The sequence below is a fragment of the Podarcis pityusensis genome, assembly GCF_964106645.2.
Source record: "Podarcis pityusensis genome assembly, contig: HAP1_SCAFFOLD_419, whole genome shotgun sequence".
Classification (NCBI taxonomy): domain Eukaryota; kingdom Metazoa; phylum Chordata; class Lepidosauria; order Squamata; family Lacertidae; genus Podarcis; species Podarcis pityusensis.
In genome coordinates, this window is record NW_028293329.1 from 5703 (window position 1) to 12500 (window position 6798).

Sequence of the window (6798 nt, forward strand, 5' to 3'; positions counted from 1 at the left end):
AGGACTTAATGTGCCCCTTGGAAGCGCATAACTCGAACCCACGACCCGCCACCGCAGAGGACGTTATGGGGCGGTTGGGAGCGCATGACTTGAACCCCCAACCGAGGACGGAATGTGCAACTTGAACCCGTAGCCAGGACTTAAATGTGCAACGTGAAGCCTGTTGGGAGCGCATGAGTCGAACCCATGACTGGGGCTGTTGGGAAGGAGCAACTTGAACCCGGGACCGAGGACTTGGTGCGCCTGTTTCGAGCGCATGACTTGAACCCGCGGCAGAGGACTTGATGGGGCGGTTGGGAGCGCATGACTCGAACCCACGGCCGGGACTTGATGGGCTTGTTGGGAGCGCATGAGTCGAACCCATGACTGGGGATTGAATGGGGCTGTTGGGAAGGAGCAACTTGAACCCAGGACCGTGTGCCCGTTGGAAGGGTGCGATTCGAACCCATGGCCTGTTTCAAGCGCATGACTCGAACCCGCTGCAGAGGACTTGATGGGGCGGTTGGGAGCGCATGACTCGAACCCCTGGCCGGGACTTGATGGGCTTGTTGGGAGCGCATGAGTCGAACCCACGGCTGGGATTGAAGGGGGCTGTTGAGAGCACGCAACTTGAACCCAGGACTTACTGTGCTCCTTGGAAGCGCGTGACTCGAACCCACAACCGAGGACATGTGCAACTTGAACCCATGGCTTGTCGGGAGCGCGTGATTTGAACCCATCGCCCAGCACTGGAGAGGACTTGATGGGCTTCTTGGGAGCGCATGAGTCGAACCCATGACCGGGGATTTCACGGGGCTGTGGTAAATGTGCAACTTGAACCCATGGCCGGGACTTGATGGGCGTGTTGGGAGCGCATGACTTGAACCCAGTACCCAGCACTGCAGAGGACTTGATGGGCCTATTGGGAGCGCATGACTCGAACCCACAACCCACCGCCGCTGAGGACTTATGCGCCTGTTGGACTTGAGTGCATCATGTGCCTGTTGGAAGCGCATGATTTGAACCCATGACCTGCCACCGCAGAGGACTTAATGGGCCAGCACTGCCAAGGACTTAATGGGCATGTTGGAAGCGCATCACTCGAACCCATGACCGAGGATTTAATGTGGCTGTTTGGAAGCGCATGAGTCGAACCCACGACTGGGATTGAATGGGCCTGCCGGAAGCGCATGACTTGAACCCGCAACCGAGGATTGAATGGGGCTGTCGGAAATGCGCCACTTGAACATGATGTGATTAAGCGCATGATTCGAACCCGCGGCTGGGGATTTAATGCGCCACTTGGAAGCGCGTGGCTTGAACCCGTGGCCAGGACTTGATGCGCATTTGGGAAGCGCATGATTCAAAGCCACAACCGGGGATTTAATGTGCCTGTTGGAAGCGCATGACTTGAACCCGCGACCTGCCACTGCTGAGGACTGAATGGGCCTGTTGAGAGCGCATCATGTGGCTGTTGGAAGCGCATGACTTGAACCCGCGACCTGCCACTGCTGAGGACTGAATGGGCCTGTTGAGAGCGCATCATGTGCCTGTTGGAAGCGCATGACTCGAACCCACCACCTGCCACTGCTGAGGACTTAATGGGCCTGTTGAGAGCGCATCATGTGCCTGTTGGAAGCGCATGACTTGAACCCGCGACCTGCCACTCCTGAGGACTGAATGGGCCTGTTGAGAGCGCATCATGTGCCTGTTGGAAGCGCATGACTTGAACCCATGGCCACTTGGAAGCACATGACTCGAACCCAGAACCAAGGACTGAATGTGCTCCTTGGAAGCGCCTGACTCGAACCCAGGGCCGGGATTGAATGTGCTCATCACTCGAACCCCCAACCCACCGCGGCTGAGGACTTCACGGGCCTGTTGGAAGCGCATGACTTGAACCCGCAACCGAGGATTGAAGGGGCCTGTTGGGAGTGCGCCATTTGAACCCAGAACCGAGGACTTATGCGCCCTTGGGAAAGGTGTGACTCGAACCCCTGGCCAGGACTTCAGGCGTCCGTGGGAAGGGTGCGATTTGAACCCGGCACCTGGCGCTGCAATGCGACTGTCGGAAGTGCGCGACTTGAACCCGCCGCCCAGCACTGCAGAGGATTTCATGGGCCTGTTGGGAGCGCATGAGTCGAACCCGCGCCAATCGGAAGCACAGGACTTGAACCCACGGCCGGGGACTTGATGGGCCTGTTGGGAGCGCATGATTCGAACCCACGGCCGGGGATTTAATGCGACTGTCGGAAGCGCGTGACTTGAACCCGGCACCTAGCACTGCAGAGAACTTAATGCGCGCATCATGTGCCAAGCACACAACTTGAAGCCATCCCTGCCAGCGACTCGAACCCACAGCCAGGACTTAGTGCGCCCCTTGGAAGCGCATGACTCGAACCCATCGCCCGCCACTGCCCAGGACTTAGTGCGCCTGTTGGAAGCGCAGGACTCGAACCCAGGACCGGCTTGATGGGAGCGCGCAACTCGAACCCATCACCCCAGAGGACTTCATGGGCCTGTTGCCAGTGCGTGATTCGAACCCAGCACTGCCGAGGACTTAATGCGCCAGTTGGAAGCGCATCACTCGAACCCACAACCCACCACTGCCGAGGACTTCATGCGCCAGTTGGAAGCGCATCACTCGAACCCTCAACCCACCACTGCCGAGGACTTCATGCGCCAGTTGGAAGCGCATCACTCGAACCCACAACCCACCACTGCCGAGGACTTCATGCGCCAGTTGGAAGCGCATCACTCGAACCCTCAACCCACCACTGCCAAGGACTTCATGCACCAGTTGGAAGCGCATCACTCGAACCCGCAACCCACCACTGCCAAGGACTTCATGCGCCAGTTTCAAGCGCAGGACTCGAACCCGCAACCCACCACTGCCGAGGACTTCATGCGCCAGTTGGAAGCACATCACTCGAACCCGCAACCCACCACTGCCAAGGACTTGATGCGCCAGTTGGAAGCGCGTCACTCGAACCCGCAACCCACCACTGCCAAGGACTTCATGCGCCAGTTGGAAGCGCGTCACTCGAACCCGCAACCCACCACTGCCAAGGACTTCATGTGCCAGTTTCAAGCGCAGGACTCGAACCCGCAACCCACCACTGCCGAGGACTTCATGCGCCAGTTGGAAGCACATCACTCGAACCCGCAACCCACCACTGCCAAGGACTTGATGCGCCTGTTTCAAGCGCAGGACTCGAACCCACGACCCACCAGGGCAGAGGACTTGATGCGCCTTTGGGAGGCCCGTGACTTGAACCCACGACCCGCCACTGCCAAGGACTTCATGCGCCCTTTGGAAGCGCATGACTCGAACCCAGGACCGGCTTGATGGGAGCGCGCAACTCGAAACCATCACCCCAGAGGACTTCATGGGCCTGTTGCCAGTGCGTGATTCGAACCCAGCACTGCCAAGGACTTCATGCGCCTATTGGGAGCGCTCAACTCGAACCCGGGACCGAGGACTTCATGCGCCTGTTGTGAGTGCGCAAGACTCGAACCCGCCGCCGCCGAGGACTTCAGGCATCCATGGACTTGAACCCGCGACTGCTGAGGACTTTGGCACCCTTTGGAAGAGCATGACTCGAACCCAGGACCGAGGACTTAGGCGCACGTCGGACGCACGACTCGAACCCGCCGCCATCTACCCTCGCCATCTACCTCTCTTGCTGCGCAGTGTTGCCTCTTTTGGGGGGCGGACCATATTCTGAGATTTGCCACCCCGATTCTGAGATTTCCCAGCAAATTCTGAGATTTGCCACCCAGATTCTGAGGTTTTGCCCCATTTTGCCCCCCAAATTCTGAGATTTCCCAGCAAATTCTGAGATTTGCCCCCCAAATTCTGAGATTTCCCAGCAAATTCTGAGATTTGCCACCCAGATTCTGAGATTTCACCCCGTTCCCCCCCCAATTCTGAGATTTGCCCCCAAATTCTGAGATTTGCCGCCCAAATTCTGAGATTTCCCAGCAAATTCTGAGATTTGCCACCCAGATTCTGAGATTTCCCCCCGTTTCCCCCCCAAATTCTGAAATTTGCCCCCAAATTCTGAGATTTGTCGCCCAAATTCTGAGATTTCCCAGCAAATTCTGAGATTTGCCACCCAGATTCTGAGATTTCCCCCCGTTTTGCCCCCCAAATCCTGAGATTTCCCCCCAAATTCTGAGATTTGCCACCCAGATTCTGAGGTTTTGCCCCATTTTGCCCCCCAAATTCTGAGATTTGCCCCACAAATTCTGAGATTTGCCACCCAGATTCTGAGATTTCCCCCCGTTTTGCCCCCCAAATCCTGAGATTTCCCAGCAAATTCTGAGATTTGCCGCCCAGATTCTGAGATTTCCCCCCCGTTTTGCCCCCCAAATTCTGAGATTTTCCCCCAAATTCTGACATTTGCCGCCCAGATTCTGAGATTTCCCCCCGTTTTCCCCCCAAATTCTGAGATTTCCCCCCAAATTCTGAGATTTGCCACCCAGATTCTGAGATTTCCCCCCGTTTTGCCCCCCAAATCCTGAGATTTCCCCCCAAATTCTGACATTTGCCGCCCAAATTCTGAGATTTCCCCCCGTTTTGCCCCCCAAATCCTGAGATTTCCCCCCAAATTCTGAGATTTGCCGCCCAGATTCTGAGATTTCCCCCCGTTTTGCCCCCCAAATTCTGAGATTTCCCCCCAAATTCTGAGATTTGCCACCCAGATTCTGAGATTTCCCCCCGTTTTGCCCCCCAAATCCTGAGATTTCCCCCCAAATTCTGACATTTGCCGCCCAAATTCTGAGATTTCCCCCCAAATTCTGACATTTGCCGCCCAAATTCTGACCTTTCCCCCCATTTTGCCCCCCAAATTCTGACATTTGCTGCCCAAATTCCGACATTTACCCCCCCAATTCTAAGATTTGCCCCCAAATTCTGACATTTGCCGCCCAAATTCTGAGTATTCCCAGCAAATTCTGAGATTTGCCCCCCAAATTCTGAGATTTCCCCCCAAATTCTGACATTTGCCGCCCAAATTCTGAGATTTCCCCCCGTTTTGCCCCCCAAATCCTGAGATTTCCCCCCAAATTCTGACATTTGCCGCCCAAATTCTGAGATTTCCCCCCGTTTTGCCCCCCAAATTCTGAGATTTGCCGACCAAATTCTGAGATTTCCCCCCGTTTTGCCCCCCAAATCCTGAGATTTCCCCCCAAATTCTGACATTTACCCCACCAATTCTAAGATTTGCCCCCAAATTCTGAGATTTCCCCCCAAATTCTGACATTTGCCGCCCAAATTCTGCATTTCCCCCATTTTGCCCCCCAAATTCTGACATTTGCTGCCCAAATCCCGACATTTACCCCCCCAATTCTAAGATTTGCCCCCAAATTCTGACATTTGCCGCCCAAATTCTGAGTATTCCCAGCAAATTCTGAGATTTGCCCCCCAAATTCTGAGATTTCCCCCCCAATTCTGACATTTGCCGCCCAAATTCGGAGATTTCCCCCCGTTTTGCCCCCCAAATCCTGAGATTTCCCAGCAAATTCTGAGATTTGCCGCCCAAATCCCGACATTTACCCCCCCAATTCTAAGATTTGCCCCCCAATTCTGACATTTGCCGCCATTTTATGGGGCAGAAACTCTTTATGGGGTGGAAAATACCATTTAATGTCTTCAAATGGGGGGAAAAATATTTAGGTTTCTGTGGAAAATACCATTTAATGTCTTCAAATGGGGGGGAAAATATTTAGGTTTCTGTGGAAAATACCATTTAATGTCTTCAAATGGGGGGGAAAATATTTAGGTTTCTGTGGAAAATACCATTTAATGTCTTCAAAGAGGGATGTTTGTGTGTTTTTATATATATATATTGATATATATATATATATTAATAGTATATATATTAATAATATATATATATTAATAATAATACCATTTAATGTCTTCAAATGGGGGGGAAATATTTAGGTGTCTGTGGAAAATACCATTTAATGTCTTCAAAGAGGGATGTTTGTGTGTTTTTATATATATATATATATATATATTAATATATATATTAATAGTATATATATTAATAATATATATTAATATATATATTAATAATATATATATATATATATATATTAATTATATGAACTGTCAATTCAATTGCTGCTCGTCTCCCTTTGACCCCCCCCCAAAAATTCTCACACACCCCCCGTTTTCTACCGAATGGAACGTCCCGTTTTCCCCATTGAAAAATACGAAATATAGTTATTTTAATAGAGATTTTGTGCCGTGTCTTTTCTGGGGGGGGGGGCGGCGGTTTGGGGTTGGGATGGACGGCTGTCAATCATCCTGGAACGGTCCGCTTTTTGATAAGGGAGGGGGGGGAGCGATTCCGGACGTCCGATTGGCCGGTCGGGTTCTGGGTTCGAGTTCCGGTAGGCGGAGGTTTGAGGAGGAGACACACACCCCCTTTGGGGAGAAATGGAATGATCCGTTTAGAGAATGAAGAGCCCCCCCCTTAAATGGAATGATCCGTTTTGATAATTAAGAGAAAACCCGTTTAAATAAATGGAAGGATCCATTTTGATAATTAAGAGAAAACCCGTTTAAATAAATGGAAGGATCCGTTTAGAAAATTAAACCCCCCTTTGAATAATTGGAACGCTCCGTTTTGATAATTAAACCTCCCCCCTTTGGGGAGAATTGGAACGATCCAGTTAGATAATTAAGAAATACCCCTTTAAATAAATGGAATGATCCGTTTAGATAATTAAGAAAATCCCCCTTTAAATAAATGGAATGATCCGTTTAGATAATTAAGAAAATCCCCCTTTAAATAAATGGAACGA

The 6798-nt window shown here is 51.7% G+C and overlaps 1 long non-coding RNA gene across 1 annotated transcript; it reads left to right on the plus strand.

Annotated features, from left to right (window-relative positions):
• Positions 1-4013: 4013 nt before the first annotated feature.
• On the plus strand, positions 4014-5962 carry LOC308469079. The gene is made up of 4 exons (XR_013981992.1): positions 4014-4119; positions 4404-4631; positions 4933-5141; positions 5388-5962. It is a non-coding gene; the product is annotated as an uncharacterized lncRNA (long non-coding RNA).
• The last annotated feature ends 836 nt before the right edge of the window (positions 5963-6798 follow it).